Raw genomic sequence first — 25,449 nt, forward strand, 5'->3', positions numbered from 1 at the left:
CCTGTGAAGGTATGCGTAGCGTACTTCACTTTGTCCTCTTCAGTACACTTACTTATGGCAAACACCGATTCAACCTTCTCGGTCCACCGTTTCAATCCGATCGGTCCTTCGGTTCCATCAAATTCCAAAGGTTTGCAGGCAGTGAATTCTTTGTAGGTGCATCCTACACGATTTCCTGTACTGCTAGATCCAAGGTTATTGTTGGTATGTAGCGCAGCCTGTACTGCGGCTATGTTTGAAGCTAGGAAAGTACGGAATTCCTCTTCATTCATATTCACGGTGTGTCGAGTAGTCGGTGCCATTTCCTTCAAAATAGTTAAATGGAACAAGTTAATCATACAGAATATTAAGAGTAGTTAATAGTATTTCGTAGCATAATATGAACTCATTTATAAAAGCTTTTTCTTCATATTAGCGTTTTATAAGTTTAAATTCGGGTAGTACCTACCCGTTAAGTTCATACTTAGTAGCTAATATACAATTCAACTACTACAATTCTATATGAAAAACTGATTATAATAATATTTCGCGTTCAAACTTTTATACAATATTTTACAAACTTACAATACCGCTTATTTTACATAAAGCATGAAATATAGCACACAATAACTTTGATACAAGATAGTTGTGAAGACAATTCTAGCTAGTACACAAGTCGTTCAGCAAAGGCAATAAAGACACGTAATTCATACGTCCAGAAACAAGTCATGCATTCTGGTTTTACTAGGACTACTTCCCATCCTTGGTCTTGTGCAACATAACCGTTATGGCCGTTGATAAGACAGCGTGTTGTAACGTCATCAAAGGGACGAGGGTTACGTAATGTCCAACAGTCCCGTAATAATCTAAAAACCTCATTTCTTACCCCAATTACCGACTCCGTCACTTGTGGAAACGTTTTGTTTAATAGTTGTAGCCCGATGTTCTTGTTCTCACTTTGGTGAGAAGCGAACATTACTAATCCGTAAGCATAACATGCTTCTTTATGTTGCATGTTAGCCGCTTTTTCTAAATCACGAAGTCCAATATTCGGATATATTGAGTCAAAATAATTTCTTAACCCGTTGCGTAAAATAGCATTTGGGTTCCCCGCAATATATGTGTCAAAGTAAACACATCGTAACTTATGGGTTTCCCAATGTGATATCCCCCATCTTTCAAACGAAAGTCTCTTATAAACCAAGACATTCTTGGAACGTTCTTCAAATGTCTTACAAACTGATCTCGCCTTAAATAGTTGTGCCGAAGAATTCTGGCCGACTCTAGACAAGATTTCATCAATCATGTCTCCGGGTAGGTCTCTTAAAATATTGGGTTGTCTATCCATTTTGTGTTTTTAAACTGTAAAATAGACAAGAGTTAGATTCATAAAAAAAATACTTATTAATACAAGCAATTTTTACATATATCATAAAGCATAAGAACACTATATTCCATATATTACACCACACGAATACAACTATCTTATTCCGACTCGCTCGTTTCTTCTTCTTCGGTTTTGGTTCGTTTTGCCAAGTTTCTAGGGATATATGATGTTCCCCTAATACGAGCCGTCGTTGTCCACATTGGTTTAGAAAAACCTGGTGGTTTAGAGGTTCCCGGGTCATTGTTACAACTTAAGGACTTCGGGGGTTGACGATACATATAAAGTTCATCGGGGTTGGAATTAGATTTCTCTATTTTTATGCCCTTTCCCTTATTATTTTCTTTTGCCTTTTTAAATTCAGTTGGGGTAATTTCTATAACATCATCGGAATTCTCGTCGGAATCCGATTCATCGGAGAATTGGTAATCCTCCCAATATTTTGCTTCCTTGGCGGAAACACCATTGACCATAATTAACTTTGGTCGGTTGGTTGAGGATTTTCTTTTACTTAACCATTTTATTATTTCCCCCACCGGTTCTATTTCTTCATCCGGTTCCGATTCTTCTTCCGGTTCCGATTCTTCTTCCGGTTCCGACTCTTCTTCCGGTTCCTCTTCGGGAACTTGTGAATCAGTCCACAAATCATTCCAATTTACATTTGACTCTTCATTATTATTAGGTGAGTCAATGGGACTTGTTCTAGAGGTAGACATCTATCACATAATATCAAACACGTTAAGAGATTAATATATCACATAATATTCATATGTTAAAAATATATAGTTTCCAACAAAAATGTTAAGCAATCATTTTTAAAGAAAACACGGTCGAAGTCCAGACTCACTAATGCATCCTAACAAACTCGATAAGACACACTAATGCAAATTTTCTGGTTCTCTAAGACCAACGCTCGGATACCAACTGAAATGTCCCGTTCTTATTGATTAAAAACGTTCCATATTAATTGATTTCGTTGCGAGGTTTTGACCTCTATATGAGACATTTTTCAAAGACTGCATTCATTTTTAAACAAACCATAACCTTTATTTCATCAATAAAGGTTTAAAAAACTTTACGTAGATTATCAAATAATGATAATCTAAAATATCCTGTTTACACACAACCATTACTTAATGATTTACAATACAAATATGTTACAACAAAATAAGTTTCTTGAATGCAGTTTTTACACAATATCATACAAGCATGGACTCCAAATCTTGTCCTTATTTAAGTATGCGACAGCGGAAGCTCTTAATAATCACCTGAGAATAAACATGCTTAAAACGTCAACAAAAATGTTGGTGAGTTATAGGTTTAACCTATATATATCAAATCGTAACAATAGACCACAAGATTTCATATTTCAATACACATCCCATACATAGAGATAAAAATCATTCATATGGTGAACACCTGGTAACCGACAATAACAAGATGCATATATAAGAATATCCCCATCATTCCGGGACACCCTTCGGATATGATATAAATTTCGAAGTACTAAAGCATCCGGTACTTTGGATGGGGTTTGTTAGGCCCAATAGATCTATCTTTAGGATTCGCGTCAATTAGGGTGTATGTTCCCTAATTCTTAGATTACCAGACTTAATAAAAAGGGGCATATTCGATTTCGATAATTCAACCATAGAATGTAGTTTCACGTACTTGTGTCTATTTTGTAAATCATTTATAAAACCTGCATGTATTCTCATCCCAAAAATATTAGATTTTAAAAGTGGGACTATAACTCACTTTCACAGATTTTTACTTCGTCGGGAAGTAAGACTTGGCCACTGGTTGATTCACGAACCTATAATAATATATACATATATATCAAAGTATGTTCAAAATATATTTACAACACTTTTAATATATTTTGATGTTTTAAGTTTATTAAGTCAGCTGTCCTCGTTAGTAACCTACAACTAGTTGTCCACAGTTAGATGTACAGAAATAAATCGACAAATATTATCTTGAATCAATCCACGACCCAGTGTATACGTATCTCAGTATTGATCACAACTCAAACTATATATATTTTGGAATCAACCTCAACCCTGTATAGCTAACTCCAACATTCACATATAGAGTGTCTATGGTTGTTCCGAAATATATATAGATGTGTCGACATGATAGGTCGAAACATTGTATACGTGTCTATGGTATCTCAAGATTACATAATATATAATACAAGTTGATTAAGTTATGGTTGGAATAGATTTGTTACCAATTTTCACGTAGCTAAAATGAGAAAAATTATCCAATCTTGTTTTACCCATAACTTCTTCATTTTAAATCCGTTTTGAGTGAATCAAATTGCTATGGTTTCATATTGAACTCTATTTTATGAATCTAAACAAAAAAAGTATAGGTTTTTAGTCGGAAAAATAAGTTACAAGTCGTTTTTGTAAAGGTAGTCATTTCAGTCGAAAGAACGACGTCTAGATGACCATTTTAGAAAACATACTTCCACTTTGAATTTAACCATAATTTTTGGATATAGTTTCATGTTCATAATAAAAATCATTTTCTCAGAATAACAACTTTTAAATCAAAGTTTATCATAGTTTTTAATTAACTAACCCAAAACAGCCCGCGGTGTTACTACGACGGCGTAAATCCGGTTTTACGGTGTTTTTCGTGTTTCCAGGTTTTAAATCATTAAGTTAGCATATCATATAGATATATAACATGTGTTTAGTTGATTTTAAAAGTCAAGTTAGAAGGATTAACTTTTGTTTGCGAACAAGTTTAGAATTAACTAAACTATGTTCTAGTGATTACAAGTTTAAACCTTCGAATAAGATAGCTTTATATGTATGAATTGAATGATGTTATGAACATCATTACTACCTTAAGTTCCTTGGATGAACCTACTGGAAAAGAGAAAAATGGATCTAGCTTCAATGGATCCTTGGATGGCTCAAAGTTCTTGAAGCAAAATCATGACACGAAAACAAGTTCAAGTAAGATCATCACTTGAAATAAGATTGTTATAGTTATAGAAATTGAACCAAAGTTTGAATATGATTATTACCTTGTATTAGAATGATAACCTACTGTAAGAAACAAAGATTTCTTGAGGTTGGATGATCACCTTACAAGATTGGAAGTGAGCTAGCAAACTTGAAAGTATTCTTGATTTTATGAAACTAGAACTTTTGGAATTTATGAAGAACACTTAGAACTTGAAGATAGAACTTGAGAGAGTTCAATTAGATGAAGAAAATTGAAGAATGAAAGTGTTTGTAGGTGTTTTTGGTCGTTGGTGTATGGATTAGATATAAAGGATATGTAATTTTGTTTTCATGTAAATAAGTCATGAATGATTACTCATATTTTTGTAATCTTATGAGATATTTCATGCTAGTTGCCAAATGATGGTTCCCACATGTGTTAGGTGACTCACATGGGCTGCTAAGAGCTGATCATTGGAGTGTATATACCAATAGTACATACATCTAAAAGCTGTGTATTGTACGAGTACGAATACGGGTGCATACGAGTAGAATTGTTGATGAAACTGAACGAGAATGTAATTGTAAGCATTTTTGTTAAGTAGAAGTATTTTGATAAGTGTATTGAAGTCTTTCAAAAGTGTATAAATACATATTAAAACACTACATGTATATACATTTTAACTGAGTCGTTAAGTCATCGTTAGTCGTTACATGTAAGTGTTGTTTTGAAACCTTTAGGTTAACGATCTTGTTAAATGTTGTTAACCCAATGTTTATAATAACAAAAGAGATTTTAAATTATTATATTATCATGATATTATGATGTACGAATATCTCTTAATATGATATATATACATTAAATGTCGTTACAACGATAAACGTTACATATATGTCTCGTTTCAAAATCATTAAGTTAGTAGTCTTGTTTTTACATATGTAGTTCATTGTTAATATAATTAATGATATGTTTACTTATCATAATATCATATTAACTATATATATAACCATATATATGTCATCATATAGTTTTTTACAAGTTTTAACGTTCGTGAATCACCGGTCAACTTGGGTGGTCAATTGTCTATATGAAACCTATTTCAATTAATCAAGTCTTAACAAGTTTGTTTGCTTAACATGTTGGAAACATTTAATCATGTAAACATCAATCTCAATTAATATATATAAACATGGAAAAGTTCGGGTCACTACATATTATTATTATAAAAAGGGGGGTTTTACCGTTTAATGACTGATTTGTCGATTTTAAAACTTAAGTCACAATTAAAACCTAATGTAAAATATTAAAAATAAATATAACTTAATTTAAAGCGTAAAGTAAATGACGATAATTAAAGTGCGATAATTTAAAGTGACGGTAAATAAAATTGCGATAATTAAAAGTACGATAATTAAAAGTGCGATGAGATATAAAATAAAGGAATTATGCTTATTTAAACTTCCGTAATCATGATGTTCAACGTGTTGATTTTAATTTATTATCATGGGTTAATTGTCCTTTGTCCTGAATTATTTGATATGTCCATCTGGTTTTGTCCATAATAGTCCATCGATCATAATTATAAAGTGCGAGAGTCTTCATCAAATTAACCTTATACCCGAAGTCAAATATTCCAACTAATTGGGGATTCGAACTGTAACAAGGTCTTAATACTTTGTTTAATGAATACACCAGGTTATCGACTGCGTGTAATCCAAGGTTTCAATACTTTGTTAACAATTACACCAATTACCCTTGAATGTAATCCACCCCTGTTTCAACGAGTCCATTGACTATTAATCCATTCCTGTGTCCGGTAAAATGAACAATTATTGGTATTTATAGATATCCCACCCACCGTACCCGATTAAGCGTGTGTGGTTATTTATAGATACGTCAAATTATAACATTTATATTAAATTAACAAGATATCATGTAGTTAATTAAATATAAAGCCCATTAATAGCCCATAGTCCAATTTCCACAAGTGTCGTTCTTTTGTTCAAACCCCAATTATGGTCCAAAGCCCAATAACCCCGTTTAATATTTAGCCCAACATCACGATTACTTCGCTCAAATAAGCATAATAATAACTTAAGTACGATACATAATTGAAAAAGGATAATTTAACTTACAATGATTATTAATTGCGTAGCGGTACACGGACAGAGTTTCGAATTTAAAACCCATAAAATAACTTTTACATTACCCAAACTAACTAATATAAAACTAAACTAATATATATTATTAATATATATTATAAATATATAATATATATTATAGAAATAGAGAGTTTGAATTGATATGGGGTACAATGGAATCGGCAGACTTCGTGCCTTTTATAGGAGATTTCTGACTTTGGCTGCTCCACGAGTGCGGTACTTTTGTGCTTTACAGCTCCGCGAGTGCGAAGCTTCGGATTCCAGCTTACCACTTTTTGGCCATTTTGTGACAACCCGGAAATTTCCAACCAAATTTAAACTTTATTTTTTATATGTTTCCGACACCGGAAATTTCCAACCAAATTTAAACTTTAATCTTTATATGTTTCCGACACGATAAGCAATATTTGTTAAGTTAAATTTCAAGAATTTTAAACTATGTTCATACATTCATTCAACCTCGACCAAGTTCTAACGATTCACGAACCATTAAACGAATATGATTATATATGTATATGTGTATATATATTATAACTTGAAACGTAAACAAAATATTAGATTAAATACTTTATATGATTGTATCTGTTTCAAAATGTTTATCAATGGAATTAGAAGATAAGATCAAATGATTGAATTATCAGATATATTGAATTATGATTACAAGTCTCTGTTGAAAGGCCCACGTTGATTTGAGAAATCTTTCCATTTTAACAATATTCGGAAAATGGTAAAGTGATTTATAAATAAGAACAAATTATCAATCATTGAGAACTAGACAAAGGATAGTGGAAGATTGAATCTCATAAAGACTCGATTGATCTATTTAGTTTCAAACGTACAAAAACGTTTTCAGTTTAAAAAGAACTTTATTATTAAAACGTATATAACTTTTATAAATATCTAGAACCACTTTTGACAACTCATTACTTAACTAGTATGATAAAGTTAACGATATTTATATTTTATTTTATTAAATATATATAACGATTTAAATTAATATTATATATATTTATACGCGTATTATACGTACATAGTTTTATACTTTTACTATACTTAAACTTTACCTTTACTTTATTTTTACTTTACTTTAACTTTAATAATTCACTTTAATAATTCATACTTTAATAATTCACTTTAATAATTCATACTTTAATAATTCACTTTAATAATTCAAAAATCTATTATAAATAGAATTCAATAGGTTTCATTATTTCATAGAAACTTGAAAATATTTTTCTCTAATTATAAATAGAATTCAATAGGTTTCATTATTTCATAGAAACTTGAAAATATTACGACGGAGTGCTGTCCGAGTGATTTCGAAATTGTTTTTCGAGTAGGATAGGATTAAGGAAATTATGGGTTATAGCTATGGAGGTGATTGAGTATGGTTCATGGGTATGCTCGTGAGGTCAATATAGTGTTTATCATTTCCGTTGCGTCTACGTACCTTTCCTGCAATATTGAATCTCAATATTGATACGTGAGTACTCATAATTTAACTTTTACATACTAATAGTGTATCCCTGACTAGTGCTTGAGTATTAAGGATTATGCATGCTTGTACTTTTGATATTGCCCTTAGACAGGTTAGGTTGAATCTTGAATTAGTTACACTTGCAGTTGAGATAAGGTATAAGATATGCATATCCTTGGAAAGCTAGCGAAAAATTAAGAACTTTTCCTTTAGATATCGAATGGTTTCGATGAACGGATTAGAAGTTATAATCAATTAAATTTTCGATATTTTTATTAAAAATGATTATTATCGTCGTTTTTATCGTCGTTCTAGTTTTATCTTATTATTATCATTATTATTATCTTTATCAATAAAAGGGATTTATCATTAAAAATTGTTATTTTTTTTTATTATTACTATCGTTATTATCGTTAAAGTTATAATTAGTATTATTATTATTATTCAATTATTATTATTATTAGTATTAGTATTATTATTATTATTATTATCATTATTAAAATATTTATATATATATCATTATTTAAAAATGGTTATTGTTATTGTTATTATTATTATTACTATATTATCATTAAGATAATTATTAGTATTATCGTTAATAATGTTATAGTAACTATCATTATTAATATTAGTGTAATTAAAACAAATATTTGTAACACCTAATTATTTTGATTACTATTATTATTATTATTATGAACACGATATAAAAGATGATTAAAAGCTATTAAACAAAACGATTAGGAAATAATGAGTAAGAGTATCATGATGAAATTAAAATATTATAAGATATTGATTTAGATAAAATTATCGTTCTTATTATTTTTATCATTACTATTATTATTAAAAGTATCGTTAGTATTAAAACTATCATTTTAACAAAAATTATCATTTTAATAGAAATGTCATTGTTACTATAAAATATCATTATTATTATTATTTTATATAGAATTATTATTTTAAAGATAATATTAAAAATTATCGTAAATATTAAAGTTATCATAATTAGAATTATCGTTTTATCATAATGTCATCTTAGTAATTATAAATATTGATATTTTTATAATAATTATTATTATTACAAAATAATACAACTTTTACTTACTATCATTATTGTAACGACCCGTCAAAATCGCTATTGACGCGGCACGTTAATCATTGATTCCACAGTGAGGTTTTGACCTCTATATGATACGTTTTGATAAAATATTGCATTCATTAAAATAAGTGACTTTCTAAACATAGAAAGTTATAAACATGTGGGCGAGTGCCTAGGTATAAGCAAAACCCCAAAATACATAAGTCTTTAATTTACAGATTGACATCACAGTCCAATTATTTATTACACAGCGCAGTTTTATTTTGAATGCAATAAACTTTATACAAAGCATGAGAGACTCCATGCAGGCAACAAGCACATCACAGCGGAAGCATTCTAAGGACCTGAGAATAAAACATGCTAAAAAGTCAACACGGATGTTGGTGAGTTATAGGTTTAATTGCTCGAGTCATAAACATATATAAAGATAGACCACAAGATTTTATCAAAAGTTTATCAATAGATTCTACGTAACAGAGCACCCTGGTAACTAAACTTAACGCTATAGTGATAATTACCCCATTCGTTTTAATACACGCAAACCAACGTGTCTTAAACTCAAATAACATACGTCCGTTGAAAGGCTAGCGCTCTAGCCCGGACGGGGATGTCAAGCCCTATGGATCCATATACAATTATTCGCGCCCACCAGTCCATATCCTATGTACTGGCAGCTACTAGTTACCAAAGCTAAGGGATTTTCGGTTTAACTCAGTGTAGAATTTTGTATGTACTTGTGTCTTATTGCGTTTAAAATAAATTGCATGTATTCTCAGCCCAAAAATATTTAAAGTATTTAAAAAGGGAGACTATAACTCACAGTTCAATATTGAGACTCAATATTGTAGGCAAATTGCGTAGACGTAATGACGGTAGATGACTGTATGGTTGGCCTTGGATTCAAGAACAATACCCCAAACAATACCCAATATTTCCTTAGCTTAAAGCGGTTTGAAACCCGAATTAAAAATACCCTCGAATATACTTTATTATTATTAAACTTAAAATTAAAATTATAATTATAATTATAATTATAAAATTTACGTACATATATATTTATGAAATATTTCGTCGAGCAAAACTGACCTTTTATAGTACTTTTCGATTTACTGTAGCTCATGCGATCGCATGAGTTTTCAGTGTTTTTGCCATGCGATCGCATGGCCGCCTTTTCTGTTTCTGTTTACTAGTTCGTCGACATCAAATAGTGTACTGTAGCAAATAGTGTTTACTGTAGCAAATAGTGTTTACTGTAGCAAATAGTGTTTTACTGTAGCAAATAGTGTTTACTGTAGCAAATCACTGTAGCAAACTCGTTTTCACTGTAGCACTGTAGCAAATACTGTTTCATTGTAGCAAATAGTGTTTTACTGTAGCAAATTGTGTTTTACTGTAGCAAAGTAATTTTTACTGTAGGAAAGTCGTTTTTACTTGTACATATATATATACATACATATAATTGTTCATGAATCGTCGAGAGTAGTCAAAGGTAATTGTATATATGTAACAGTTCTAAAATTTTGAGACTCAATCTAACAGACTTTGTTTAACGTGTTAAAATAATAAATCGTATAGAGAATTGGTTTAAATAAGTCAAAAATTTTCGGGTCATCACAGTACCTCCCCGTTAAAGAAAATTTCGTCCCGAAATTTTGAGTAGTACCTGTTTCATGAGCGATATCAGTGAACAAATGTGGATACTTTTGCTTCATTTGATCTTCACGTTCCCAAGTAAACTCGGGTCCTCGTCTTGCGTTCCAACGAACCCTAACTATCGGTATTTTGCTTTGTTTTAATTGTTTGACCTCACGGTCCATGATTTCAACAGGTTCTTCGACAAAATGGAGTTTATCATTGATTCGTATTTTGTCAAGAGGAATTATGACATCCTCTTCAGCTAAACATTTCTTCAAATTTGACACGTGAAATGTGTCGTGAACACTACTAAGTTCTTGCGGTAGCTTTAATCGATAAGCAACTGCTCCAATTCTTTCGGTGATTTCAAAGGGTCCTACGTACCTAGGACTTAGCTTTCCTCGTTTACCGAATCGTACAACGCCTTTCCAGGGTGACACTTTCAACATGACTTTGTCGCCCACTTGAAATTCTAGCGGTTTTCTTCTTACATCAGCATAACTCTTTTGGCGACTCATGGCCGTTTTCAATCGCTGTTGTATTTGAATGATCTTTTCGGTGGTTTCGTGAATAATTTCTGGTCCAGTAAGTTGTCTTTCTCCTACTTCACTCCAACATATAGGAGATCTGCACTTTCTACCGTAAAGTGCTTCAAATGGCGCTGCGTTGATGCTCGTATGATAGCTGTTATTGTATGAAAATTCTGCCAACGGTAAGTGTCGATCCCAACTGGTTCCAAAGTCAATCACGCATGCCCGTAACATGTCTTCCAATGTTTGTATTGTTCTTTCACTTTGACCATCTGTCTGTGGGTGATAAGCGGTGCTCATATCTAATCGAGTTCCCAATGCTTTTTGTAATGACTGCCAGAAACGTGATGTGAATCGGGTGTCACGATCAGATATGATGGAGATAGGTACACCATGCCTGGAAACTACTTCCTTCAAATATAGGCGTGCTAATTTCTCCGTACTGTCTGTCTCCTTTATTGGTAGAAAGTGAGCTGATTTAGTTAGACGATCAACTATCACCCAAATAGTATCATGACTACTTGTAGTCCTTGGCAATTTCGTAATGAAATCCATGGTTATTCTTTCCCATTTCCACTGCGGAATTTCTGGTTGTTGCAGTAATCCTGACGGCTTTTGGTGCTCAGCTTTGACCTTTGCACACGTTAAACATTTGCTTACATAAGTAGCAATTTCTGTTTTCATATTAGGCCACCAATAAAACTTCTTGAGATCGTGGTACATTTTTCCGTTTCCTGGGTGAATTGAGTACCTCGTTTTGTGTGCTTCATCCAGTACTAGTTGCCTTAGGTTACCATGTTTTGGTACCCATATCCTACCAGCAAAATACAGGGTTCCATCGGCTTTTTCTTCAAGTTGTTTTTCTAACCCTTTGCTTATTTCGCCTTTTTTGTTTTCTTCTTTTAAAGCCTCTAACTGTGCTGCTTGAATTTGCTTTGTGAGATCAGTACGAATTGTAATATTCAAAGCTCGGACCCTAAGAGGTTTTACTCTTTCTTTTCGACTTAGGGCATCAGCTACAACATTAGCCTTTCCGGGGTGGTAACGGATTTCACAATCGTAATCGTTTAACAACTCTACCCAGCGACGTTGCCTCATATTGAGTTGTTTTTGATCAAAAATATGCTGAAGACTCTTATGGTCGGTGTACACTGTACACTTGGTGCCATATAGATAGTGTCTCCATATTTTGAGTGCAAAAACTACTGCTCCAAGTTCTAAATCGTGCGTCGTATAGTTCTTTTCATGAATTTTTAGTTGTCGTGAGGCATATGCGATGACTTTTGTGCGTTGCATTAATACACATCCTAAACCTTGGCGTGAAGCATCACAATAGATCACGAAATCATCATTTCCTTCCGGTAATGACAAAATGGGTGCAGACGTTAACTTCTTCTTTAATAACTGGAATGAGGATTCCTGTTCTGTGGACCAATCATACTTCTTTCCCTTTTGAGTCAATGCAGTTAAGGGTTTGGCGATTCTAGAGAAATCTTGAATGAATCTTCGGTAGTAACCAGCAAGACCTAAGAATTGGCGAATTTGTGTTGGAGTCTTCGGGGTTTCCCATTTACTAATGGCTTCGATCTTGGCGGGGTCAACTTTAATTCCATGTTTACTGACAACATGGCCCAAAAATTGTACTTCTTGTAACCAGAAATCACACTTCGAAAATTTTGCGTACAATTCTTCTTTCTTGAGTATCTCCAATACCAGTCTAAAGTGTTGCTCATGTTCTTCCTTGTTCTTCGAGTAAATCAATATGTCGTCGATAAAAACAATGACAAATTTGTCTAAATACGGTCTACAGATGCGATTCATTAGATCCATGAATACTGCTGGAGCATTAGTTAATCCAAAAGGCATGACTAGAAACTCATAGTGACCGTAACGGGTTCTGAACGCGGTTTTAGGAACATCTTCTTCCTTCACTCTCAGTTGATGATATCCAGAGCGTAGATCAATCTTAGAATAAACACTTGATCCTTGCAATTGATCAAACAAATCATCAATCCTCGGTAATGGGTACCGATTCTTGATCGTTAATTTGTTTAATTCTCGGTAATCTATGCACATTCTCATAGATCCATCCTTCTTCTTGACGAACAGAATAGGAGCACCCCAAGGTGAAAAACTAGGACGAATAAATCCACGGTCCGATAATTCTTGCAACTGGTCTTGTAATTCTTTCATTTCTGAAGGTGCAAGTCTATATGGAGATCGGGCTACAGGTGCAGCTCCTGGTATGAGATCAATCTGGAATTCTACACATCTGAGTGGAGGTAGCCCCGGTAATTCTTTTGGAAATACTCCGGGATATTCTCTTACAACCGGCATGTCATCAATGCTTCTTTCTTCAGTATCGATCTTCTTTACGTGTGCCAAAATAGCATAACAACCTTTTCTTATAAGTTTCTGGGCCTTCATACAGCTGATAAAGTTCAGCTTTGAGTTGCTCTTCTCCCCATAAATCATTAATGACGTTTCATCCTTACGAGGGATGCGAATTGCTTTCTCAGCGCAAACAACTTCCGCTCTTGTTTTGGACATCCAGTCCATGCCAACGATTACGTCAAAACTTCCTAATTCTACGGGTATCAAATCGATTTTGAAGGTTTCACCAGCGAGATTCATTTCGCAACCATGGCAAATTTTATCGGCTTTTATCAGTTTACCATTAGCTAATTCAATAGTATATTTATCGTCTAGAGGTAATGATGCACATTTTAGTTTAAAACTAAAGTCTTTACACATATAACTTCTATCAGCACCCATATCAAACATAATAGAAGCTAGTTGATTATTAACGGTAAACGTACCCGTGACAAGATTAGGATCCTCACGTGCTTTACTGGCACTAACATTAAATGCCCTCCCACGTGCGGGTTCTTTGTTCTTCTCCTTATCAGGGCATTGATTTATAAAGTGACCAGACTTCCCGCATCCAAAACATTTCTTGACATCGGTCAGTTTTGTCTTTACTTTAGAAACGGTGGCATAACAATCTTTCGCCACATGTCCTTTCTTGTTGCACTTATCACAGACCACTTGACAATAACCTGCATGATGTGTGTAACATCTTTTGCAGAACGGATGAGGTCCCTTATAGTTTGGACTTGCAGTTGCCCCATCTTGTTTACCTTTAAAAGTTTCTTGTTTCTTCAGATGAGTACTTTTGCCCTTATAGTCTTCCCATTTCCTCTTTCCTTCAGTTGTCTTGACTTCGGTAATTGGTGCCTTAATCGAACTCTCTGTGATCTGGTCCATGAGTTGGTGTGCCATTGTCATGGCTTCCTGCATCGTATTTGGTTTGGACGATGTAACATTTCCTTTGATATTGATCGATAAACCGTCAATATACATTTCTATCTTTCGTTTCTCGTTTGGCACCAATTCGGGACACAACAAGGCTAGTTCCATGAAACGCTTTTCATAGTTATTGAGATTCGCGCCGATAACCTTCAGATTACGTAACTCAGATTCCATTTTTCTGATCTCGTTTCGAGGACAGTACTCCTCGATTAGCATCTTTTTCAGTTCTTCCCAAGAGATATCATATGCCGTATCTATTCCTTCTGCTTTAGCATAATTATTCCACCAAGTAAGTGCACCATCTTGCAACGTGCACGAAGCATACTTTGACTTGTCTTCGTTCGCACAATTACTGATTTTGAAAACGGACTCCATCTTTTCAAACCATCGGGTTAGACCGACGGGTCCCTCAGTTCCACTAAACGTCTGTGGTTTGCATCCTTGAAAAGTTTTGTATGAGCATCCGTTTCGTGAATTTGTGTTTACGGCTGCTGCTTTGGCTGCTGCTTCGGATGTTGCTTTTGCTGCTTCGGTTGCAGCAATTCTTTCATTCACACGTTTCTCGACTAGTTGCTCAAACTCAGCATCCGACATTTGAGACATGTTTCTTCAATAAACACAACAGATATAATTTAATCATATAGAATATTATAGGTAAAATGAGTTGTCAATAGTTAATCGTAGCATATTAATAATATGAACCGATTATTATAAAAGCCTTTTCTTCTTATTAGCATTTTATAATTATTTCTAGGGTATTACCTACCCGTTAAGTTCATACATAATAGCTAGTACAAGGAATTAACTACTAAAATCCTAATAATATTCCACTATGAAAAATTATAGTGAGTTACTACATTATTATGTAATAATAATAATAATAATAATAAGAAGTAGTAATAATACAAATAATCATTCCATGCATTTATTATTAATAAACCAAAATAATACAATACCATACAATACTGATATTTTACATATGCTTATTTTACATAACAAGATAGAGTAGCACACATAAGTAATAAAATAGCGCATGGAAGATTTATGGTTGCGAGGTCGTTCATTCAGAACTATCAGAAACTTCTTCCCATTTGGTTCTCTCTGCCAATTGTTTGTGTGCACATGGTCCGACAGACATTCTGGCAGTGTATTTTATTTTTAGTTGGGGTTTTGAGGTACCCGTTACCTCAGTGGGTTTTATACAATAAGGGTGGTTACGGATCGAATGGTCCTGTTCTTTTTTAATAACTAAGGACATTTTATTATTGTGGTTGTTTTTATTATCTATAGCAAGTTGGAATTTCTCCTTAGTGATCTCTTTTATTTCATTAGCGAAATCCTCCTCCTTACTGATCTCGTCTGATGACGAACTGTCTGAGTCATGTGTAGGAGAATATGATGACGAACTGCAAGAATATGTACCGGTGGTCATGAACCGAAATCTGCCAGGCGTAATCGGCACAACCCGCCCGTCGGCGGTATATCTGGACCAATGTCCATATTTGTTTAGAAATGGACGATCCTCGTTTACTCCAGGGATCATGGGTCCATGCCAACGATACTGTGGCTCCGGAAAACTAAAGCTGGGTGGAGCTGGAACCTCCTCTGGGTTTACCGGGAGTTGTGATTCCCCGGCTAACACAATTTCTTCTTTAATAGGTATTGGAACGCCCTTTTCAGTTGTGGATAGAATAGATTCAGTGTCCGATTCCGAGTCGTACAAAATGATAGGATTAGAGGAAGTCATCTATCACATAATTGAAACAACAATTACGTTAGCATATAAATATATCACATATAATGTTTTTGACCAAATAATAAGCAAAAATCAGGAAAAACAGATATGGTCATAGTCCAGACTCACTAATGCATCCTAACAATTACCAGTTAAACACAATAATGTAATTTCTGGTTCCCTATGACCTCAAGCTCGGATACCAACTGTAACGACCCGTCAAAATCGCTATTGACGCGGCACGTTAATCATTGATTCCACAGTGAGGTTTTGACCTCTATATGATACGTTTTGATAAAATATTGCATTCATTAAAATAAGTGACTTTCTAAACATAGAAAGTTATAAACATGTGGGCGAGTGCCTAGGTATAAGCAAAACCCCAAAATACATAAGTCTTTAATTTACAGATTGACATCACAGTCCAATTATTTATTACACAGCGCAGTTTTATTTTGAATGCAATAAACTTTATACAAAGCATGAGAGACTCCATGCAGGCAACAAGCACATCACAGCGGAAGCATTCTAAGGACCTGAGAATAAAACATGCTAAAAAGTCAACACGGATGTTGGTGAGTTATAGGTTTAATTGCTCGAGTCATAAACATATATAAAGATAGACCACAAGATTTTATCAAAAGTTTATCAATAGATTCTACGTAACAGAGCACCCTGGTAACTAAACTTAACGCTATAGTGATAATTACCCCATTCGTTTTAATACACGCAAACCAACGTGTCTTAAACTCAAATAACATACGTCCGTTGAAAGGCTAGCGCTCTAGCCCGGACGGGGATGTCAAGCCCTATGGATCCATATACAATTATTCGCGCCCACCAGTCCATATCCTATGTACTGGCAGCTACTAGTTACCAAAGCTAAGGGATTTTCGGTTTAACTCAGTGTAGAATTTTGTATGTACTTGTGTCTTATTGCGTTTAAAATAAATTGCATGTATTCTCAGCCCAAAAATATTTAAAGTATTTAAAAAGGGAGACTATAACTCACAGTTCAATATTGAGACTCAATATTGTAGGCAAATTGCGTAGACGTAATGACGGTAGATGACTGTATGGTTGGCCTTGGATTCAAGAACAATACCCCAAACAATACCCAATATTTCCTTAGCTTAAAGCGGTTTGAAACCCGAATTAAAAATACCCTCGAATATACTTTATTATTATTAAACTTAAAATTAAAATTATAATTATAATTATAATTATAAAATTTACGTACATATATATTTATGAAATATTTCGTCGAGCAAAACTGACCTTTTATAGTACTTTTCGATTTACTGTAGCTCATGCGATCGCATGAGTTTTCAGTGTTTTTGCCATGCGATCGCATGGCCGCCTTTTCTGTTTCTGTTTGCTAGTTCGTCGACATCAAATAGTGTACTGTAGCAAATAGTGTTTACTGTAGCAAATAGTGTTTACTGTAGCAAATAGTGTTTTACTGTAGCAAATAGTGTTTTACTGTAGCAAATCACTGTAGCAAACTCGTTTTCACTGTAGCACTGTAGCAAAATACTGTTTCACTGTAGCAAATAGTGTTTTACTGTAGCAAATTGTGTTTTACTGTAGCAAAGTAATTTTTACTGTAGGAAAGTCGTTTTTACTTGTACATATATATATATACATACATATAATTGTTCATGAATCGTCGAGAGTAGTCAAAGGTAATTGTATATATGTAACAGTTCTAAAATTTTGAGACTCAATCTAACAGACTTTGTTTAACGTGTTAAAATAATAAATCGTATAGAGAATTGGTTTAAATAAGTCAAAAATTTTCGGGTCATCACAATTATAGATATTATTTTATCAAATAAATATGTGATACAAACATATTTTACTACGTGTAATAACTTACTTTAATAATACCTATCATATTTTCTTTATGATATTAAATGAACCCTATAAATTTTATTACTTAATATATATAAAAGTATATTTTATTATATAAATTTAATATAAAATTTTATTTATTAATAAATAAATTATATTATTTACTCTAATAAATCTTTTAAAAATATTTAAAAATATAAAACGACGATATTTAAACTATATATTAATCATGTATAGATTTTTAGAAATTATTTTGAGTCAAATTTACTTTTGTTGACTTTTGGATATTAGTCTCGAGCATTAGGATTGTGGTACACTATGACTTGACCTAATTTGTTAGACAAATATTGACCAACACATAAATATATATAATTAATTTAGGTTCGTGAATCCGAGGCCAATCTTGCACTTGTTCAATGACGTTATATGTATTTTTACTACGAAATACAGTATGGTGAGTTTCATTTGCCTTTTTACCCTTTATATTTTTGGGACTGAGAATACATGCGCTTTTATAAATGTTTGACAAAATAGACACAAGTAATTGAAACTACATTCTATGGTTGAATTATCGAAATCGAATACGCCCCTTTTTTATTAAAGTCTGGTAACCTAAGAATTAGGGAACAAACACCCTAATTGACGCGAATCCTAAAGATAGATCTATTGGGCCTAATAAACCCCATCCAAAGTACCAGATGCTTTAGTACTTCGAAATTTATATCATGTCCGAAGGAGGATCCCGGAATGATAGGGGATATTCTTATATGTATCTAGTTAATGTCGGTTACCAGGTGTTCGCCATATGAATGATTATTTTTGTCTCTATGCATGGGACGTATATTTATGAGAACTGGAAATGAAATTCTTGTGGTCTATTAAAATGATGGAAATAAATGATTATGATAAACTAATGAACTCACCAACCTTTTGGTTGACACTTTAAAGCATGTTTATTCTCAGGTGTTAAAGAAATCTTCCGCTGTGCATTTGCTCATTTTAAAGATATTACTTGGAGTCTTTCATAGCATATTTCGAAGAACGTTGCATTCGAGTCATTGAGTTCATCAAAGATTATTATTAAATCAATTTATAGTTGGATAGTGGATATTATGAAATGGTATGCATGCCTGTCAATTTTCGATGTAAAGAAAGTTTGTCTTTTAAAAACGAATGCAATGTTTGTAAAATGTATCATATAGAGGTCAAATACCTCGCAATGTAATCAACTATTGTGAATCGTTTATAATGTATATGAACGGGTCCTTTCACATTTGCTTGTCGACATAATTAATAAATATATATAATTTATATATAATTTATATAATTATTTATATATTATATTATATTCTTGTGCATAGTTGACTTGTACTTTTAGCTCCGTTGACTCGCACGTTGATGCTCAGTTCATGTCTCGGTTCCGAATTTTCGAACGTCCTTTCGTACGCTTAGATATCTTGTACTTTGCGTTTCGCGACTTGTACTCTTGTAATTTTTAGACGTTTCTCATCAATAAATTGAACCACTTGGATTGTATCTTGTATATTTGAGCTTTTTGGTCATTTGCGTCTTCAAATCGTCATTTTCTTCTTTTGTCTTCGTACTTATTTATTTAAAACAATTATTACTTGAAAATAGAACAATTGCAACTGAAAACTTTACATATTGGAAGGATATTGTGCCTAAATATATGTTCATTTGGAGCACTATCAAATATCCCCACACTTGAGCGTTGCTCGTCCTCAAGCAATACAGAATTTGAAATTAAATCATACTTCACTCGAATCACTTTTTTATTTTCACACTTTATACATCAGTGATTTTGGTACGGCGGTATGAACAATGATAGTAATGATGTGGTTTACAGTCCCACATGACTATGAAAATTTAGATCCTTTAAGGAAATTTGATCTTTATGAAAACATTTGATCTTTTGAAAATTCATTCTAGCTTTTACCCTTGATAAGTTTTCCGGAATAACCCTTCACCGGTGTTTGCAAAATATTTTTGTGGGTTGCGTGGGTTTCATATTTAAAATTTTAGCTCAAAACTTACGGTTTTGTGTCACCCACTTGCTAACCTTGTATTAGGAAAGCAACACGTCCAGTATACTTGCTCCGTATATTAAATTTCGGTAAACTACCGTCCAGTTGTAAAGGAAAGCGATGAACAAGCAACTGTTAAGGCAATGTCTAATCACATGCTTTAGATTATGGTCAAAAACATGTCGGATGCAATTACTAACCTTTGTAGGAGAAATAGTAAAGATCACCCTATAATTTTTCGGTCTGGCACAAGGTCCTGTCTTCGACCATGCTATGCAACCACCATTCGTACGATTGACACCCGATTTGGTTCAGGTGACCTAATGAATTCTGATGAATTCTCTAAATTTTACGTTCAATGGTAATGAACGCATTGAAAATAGGTTTTCAGAAAACAAATCGGTTTTAATTTGATCAAAATATTTTCTCATTCAAGCTCGAGTTTAGATATCATTGAATTCCATGAGTTTGTAATTCTCAATCTTTAAGGTCAATCTCAAGGATTGAGTAATATCAGGCTTAAAAGCTAATTTTTGATCTTTAAGGAGATTATCCTTTCTGGAGGTCTGATTCATTAGTCTTATCAAGCTAAATTGCACGGCGCCCTACCCATTTTACGAGACAGATCCTCTCATGGTTAGGATAAGTCTGACCACTTGGCGACCCTGTTTGATACTGAGGTCCGTGAATTTCCTGCTGATTTTAGAGATGACTTTTCTAGATTTTTTGTCAACCTACAGCTAGTCTGGACAACAACTTCCTGACCTAAATCAAGAAGCGCGTGTCTTTTTCGGAACACTTTTCTTCCTTTTAATGATGGAATTGATTTATCGTGTAGATCCATCTTTCTTTCATCTTTATTACAATTTACCGGGTAAAACAGTTAATTTAGTCCAAAACAAAAGCACCTCCAATAACTTTACAGAAACATGTGATATATAGTTTTTAATTGAATAACTTGGTATATTCTCCCCACACTTGGCTTTTATTTATTTCTTTCTTTTCCTTTTTATTCTCCTCTTTTCCATTTTAAATGAATTCAAGCATTTTAGGTTGTTTCTCAATTTATGTCCTTTTCGAGGTAACGATAATTTTGGTATTAACACCTAGTTTTCATCGTTCATAAATATGTATAAACATGATTTTGAATTCATTTAGTTGAAAATTTTTTAAATTTTCACAAAATTTGGCAAATAAACCAAGTGCAAACCCGAGAGAATTTATAACCCTTCCCCACACTTAAGATCATGCAATGCCCTCATTTGCATGAAATCAGACTATAATTATAAATTCATGAGGGTGATTAATGTAGAAAAGTAATTAAAAATACCCAGTTTGTAATTGCTAAGCTCGTCGAATGATAGATGGTGCGCCTCATTGTTCATTCCTTTTGTTGTTTTATCACACATGTTTTTCTTCAAAAATGGTTGCTTTTCTGAACTGTTTGCTAATTTTTGAAAATGCGTATTTTACCCTAATTTATCATGCATTTTTATTAACGGGTTATGCACTAACCTGGACCCCTAATTTAACATTAAATGGGGTTAGACTTCCCCACACTTAGCTGACGACATGTGAAGTCGGTAGAATAAGTTCCATGAATTATAATAGTGAGCTAGTTATTTACATCTCGGGTGGTGTATAATATATCAATAGGTTTAAAGTTTAGACCCACCCGAGTGTCACTACTTAATTCTTTTTTAAGTGTAGCTTTTAGTAAATGGATATGTCTCTTTTCTGGTTCTTGGTCAAATGGATCGATATACACCGACATACATATTTCTTTAGGGTGGACAATTCCTAACATTTCCTTTCGTTCATTCTCGGAATCAAAGGTTTCACCTCTATTACCCAATTGGGTGAAATCTGAGGTGTCATTATCTATTACAGCTCGTAGTTCATCTTCAGTAGATGACTCGTCTATTGAGAATATTGGGTTGGAAGGTTGTGGGATGGTGAATTTTGGGATCGAAGCAAAATCTTCTTCTTTATCGGTCATTATCGGTCCCTCCACTTTGGTCTCGGGGGTAAATTTTTCAACGTTATTGTTTTCCCAAGAGTACCAATTTGTCACCCTTACTTCTTCTTCATCTATTGATGGATCGATGATTTCGTCGGTAGAGGCTAATGTGTCGATATGTTGTGAAATTGGTAAAACTGAATAAAAAGTATAATCGGGATAATTGGTGATTTCGGAGCTCTCGAATTCATCAAAATTCAATGATATGGGATTTTCTTGCACAATACTCCTCAGATTAACAGGTGTGTAATCTGATAGAGTTTCAGCTTGCCTATTTGCGAACTCTCTCATTTGTTCATTTTGAGCGTCAAGTTCTTCGAGTTTGATTTTCATAGAATCTAAAAAAATTTCAAACACATAATTTTCTTCGTCCTCTGGTTGTTGAGTTTGGATATATTCTTGGGAATAATCCCAATTTGAATTGTATTCCTCATAATCATTCCATTCAGGTTCAATGGGTGCATAATTTTCTATAGGAACGTAATAATAACATTCCAATGTTGAGTGATAATCTCCACAGATTTCACAACCAGTTATTGTTTCATCATTCGTGATCCAAGGTTGACCGAACGAATTTTCATCAACACTCATTTGAGAGTATTGATTTAATTGATTTTGGATTTCAAAAAGAGTTTCCATAGCCTTGTTTTCAAAATTTTCCATTTTATTGCGATGGCCAAATTTTAGCTACAATGTGGTGCATTCACTAATTATCCTATTAGTTATAAAACTAAAAATTATATAAGTTATCAAATTAATAGACTTTTCTGCTTTTGCTCACGTTTCGAATAGCCAAAAGATGCAGTAGGGAGCCAGGATCCTTTAAATCGGAAAATCCACAACTCAGCCACTAACAAATTCAACTATTACTACGAAGCAGAAAATTTTGGTCTATTAATTCAATCGCTTACAATAATTTTTCATCGAAATTTAAAGAAATTTAAAGAAAGTTCTATGTCCTAAAAACTAGAGCGTAGAAATGAAAAAGAAAAAGCGCGTCGAAAAACGTCGAAACTTAAAAGTCTAAAAATTAGATCTGAAAAGTTGCGCCTAAAGGTATTAAAACTTAAATGCAATTCTATTCGGAAAACGACAATTACTTTAAAAAGTACTAAAATCTATAAACTTAAAATGGCGTCGCAAAATTCTAAAGCGCCTAAATTCTAAATCTAAAGAAAAAGCACTTAAGGGATTTTACAGCAAAGCTTAAAAACTAAACTTAAAGTAAGGCGCAATGAAACTAAAACTATAATTACGAACTAAACGATTAAAAAGATATAAATAATAAAAAGATATATTATAAAAATGATAAAAATAAGATTTTATATAAAAATATTATTTTTAGAGTATTATTATATAAAAAATATTAATCTAAATAATTAATACAAATAATTAAAACTTAATATTACTAAATATAATAAAACTAGCTTTAAATGTATTAATTAATAAAAACCCTAATTAGGTTAAATATTAATAATAATAAATAATTAGAACCCTAATCCGTCATTAATTGCTTGGGTTGACCTGTCATACCAGCTCCGCGATTGCGATGATTTTTACCTTTCCTGCTCCGCGATCGTGATGATATGCAGGCTCAGATTTATTACAGGCTCAAATTCGTTGGTTTTTTTTTTAAACTTATATATAGAAAATTTATAAAAATAAACTTATATTTTAAAAACTAAAAATAAAAATAAAAATAAAAATACTTTATAATTTTACAAAATCTTAAAAATATGTTTTTTTTTTTCTTTTTTTTGTTTTTTTCTTTTTTTTATATTTTTACAAATATAAATTAAAAATATAGCGTTTCGCTGCTGAAAGGACTCGTTCATATACATTATAAACGATTCACAATAGTTGATTACATCGCAAGGTATTTGACCTCTATATGATACATTTTACAAACATTGCATTCGTTTTTAAAAGACAAACTTTCTTTACAACGAAAGTTAACGCCATGCACACCATTTCATAATACATCCAACTATAATTGGCTTAATAATAATCTTGATGAACTCAATGACTCGAATGCAACGTCTTTCAAAATATGCCATGAATGACTCTAAGTAATATCCTTAAAATGAGCTAATGCACAGCGGAAGATTTCTTTAATACCTGAGAATAAACATGCTTTAAAGTGTCAACCAAAAGGTTGGTGAGTTCATAGGTTTATCATAACAATCATTTTAATATATTAATAGACCACAAGATTTCCGTTTATAAATATATGTACACTCGCAAGTGTATAAAAGTATTCTATAAGTTGTAGGCACCCGGTAACAAGCCTTAACGTTCATGTTTTACCCTCTGAAGTACACCAGATCAGGTGTGTTTAAAATAACCTCGAAGTACTAAAGCATCCCATAGTCAGGATGGGGTTTGTCAGGCCCAATAGATCTATCTTTAGGATTCGCGCCTACCGTACATAGATAAGTAGTTTAATGTTACCAAGCTAAGGGTATATTTCTGGTTTAAACCCACATAGAGTTAGTTTTAGTACTTGTGCCTATTTCGTAAAACATTTATAAAACAGCGCATGTATTCTCAGCCCAAAAATATATATATTGCAAAAGCAATTAAAAAGGGAGCAAATGAAACTCACAATACTGTATTTCGTAGTAAAAATACATATAACGTCATTTAACAAGTGCAAGGTTGGCCTCGGATTCACGAACGTATCAATATTGAGATTCAATATTGCAGGAAAGTACGTAGACGCAACGGAGATGATAAACACTAGATTGACCTCACGAGCATGCCCATGAACCATACCCATCACCTCCATAGCTATAACCCATAATTTTCTTAGCTTCGACTCATTCAAAAAAACTATTTTTAAATCACTCGGACAGCACTCCGTCGTAATATTTTATATATACTAATAATATCTTGAAATAATACAGAGCAAATATATATATATATATATATATATATATATATATATATATATATATATATATATATATATATATATATATATATATATATATATCGATTGAGAGAGTTTAGAGAAATATATTTTCAAGTTTCAATGAAATAATGAAACCTATTGAATTCTATTTATAATAGATTTTTAAATTATTAAAGTGAATTATTAAAGTTTGAATTATTAAAGTGAATTATTAAAGTATGAATTATTAAAGTATGAATTATTAAAGTGAATTATTAAAGTGAATTATTAAATTATGAATTATTAAAGTGAATTATTAAAGTTAAAGTAAAGTAAAAGTAAAGTAAAGGTAAAGTTAAAGTA

Source organism: Rutidosis leptorrhynchoides, chromosome 8 (assembly GCF_046630445.1).
Source record: "Rutidosis leptorrhynchoides isolate AG116_Rl617_1_P2 chromosome 8, CSIRO_AGI_Rlap_v1, whole genome shotgun sequence".
Lineage (NCBI taxonomy): Eukaryota > Viridiplantae > Streptophyta > Magnoliopsida > Asterales > Asteraceae > Rutidosis > Rutidosis leptorrhynchoides.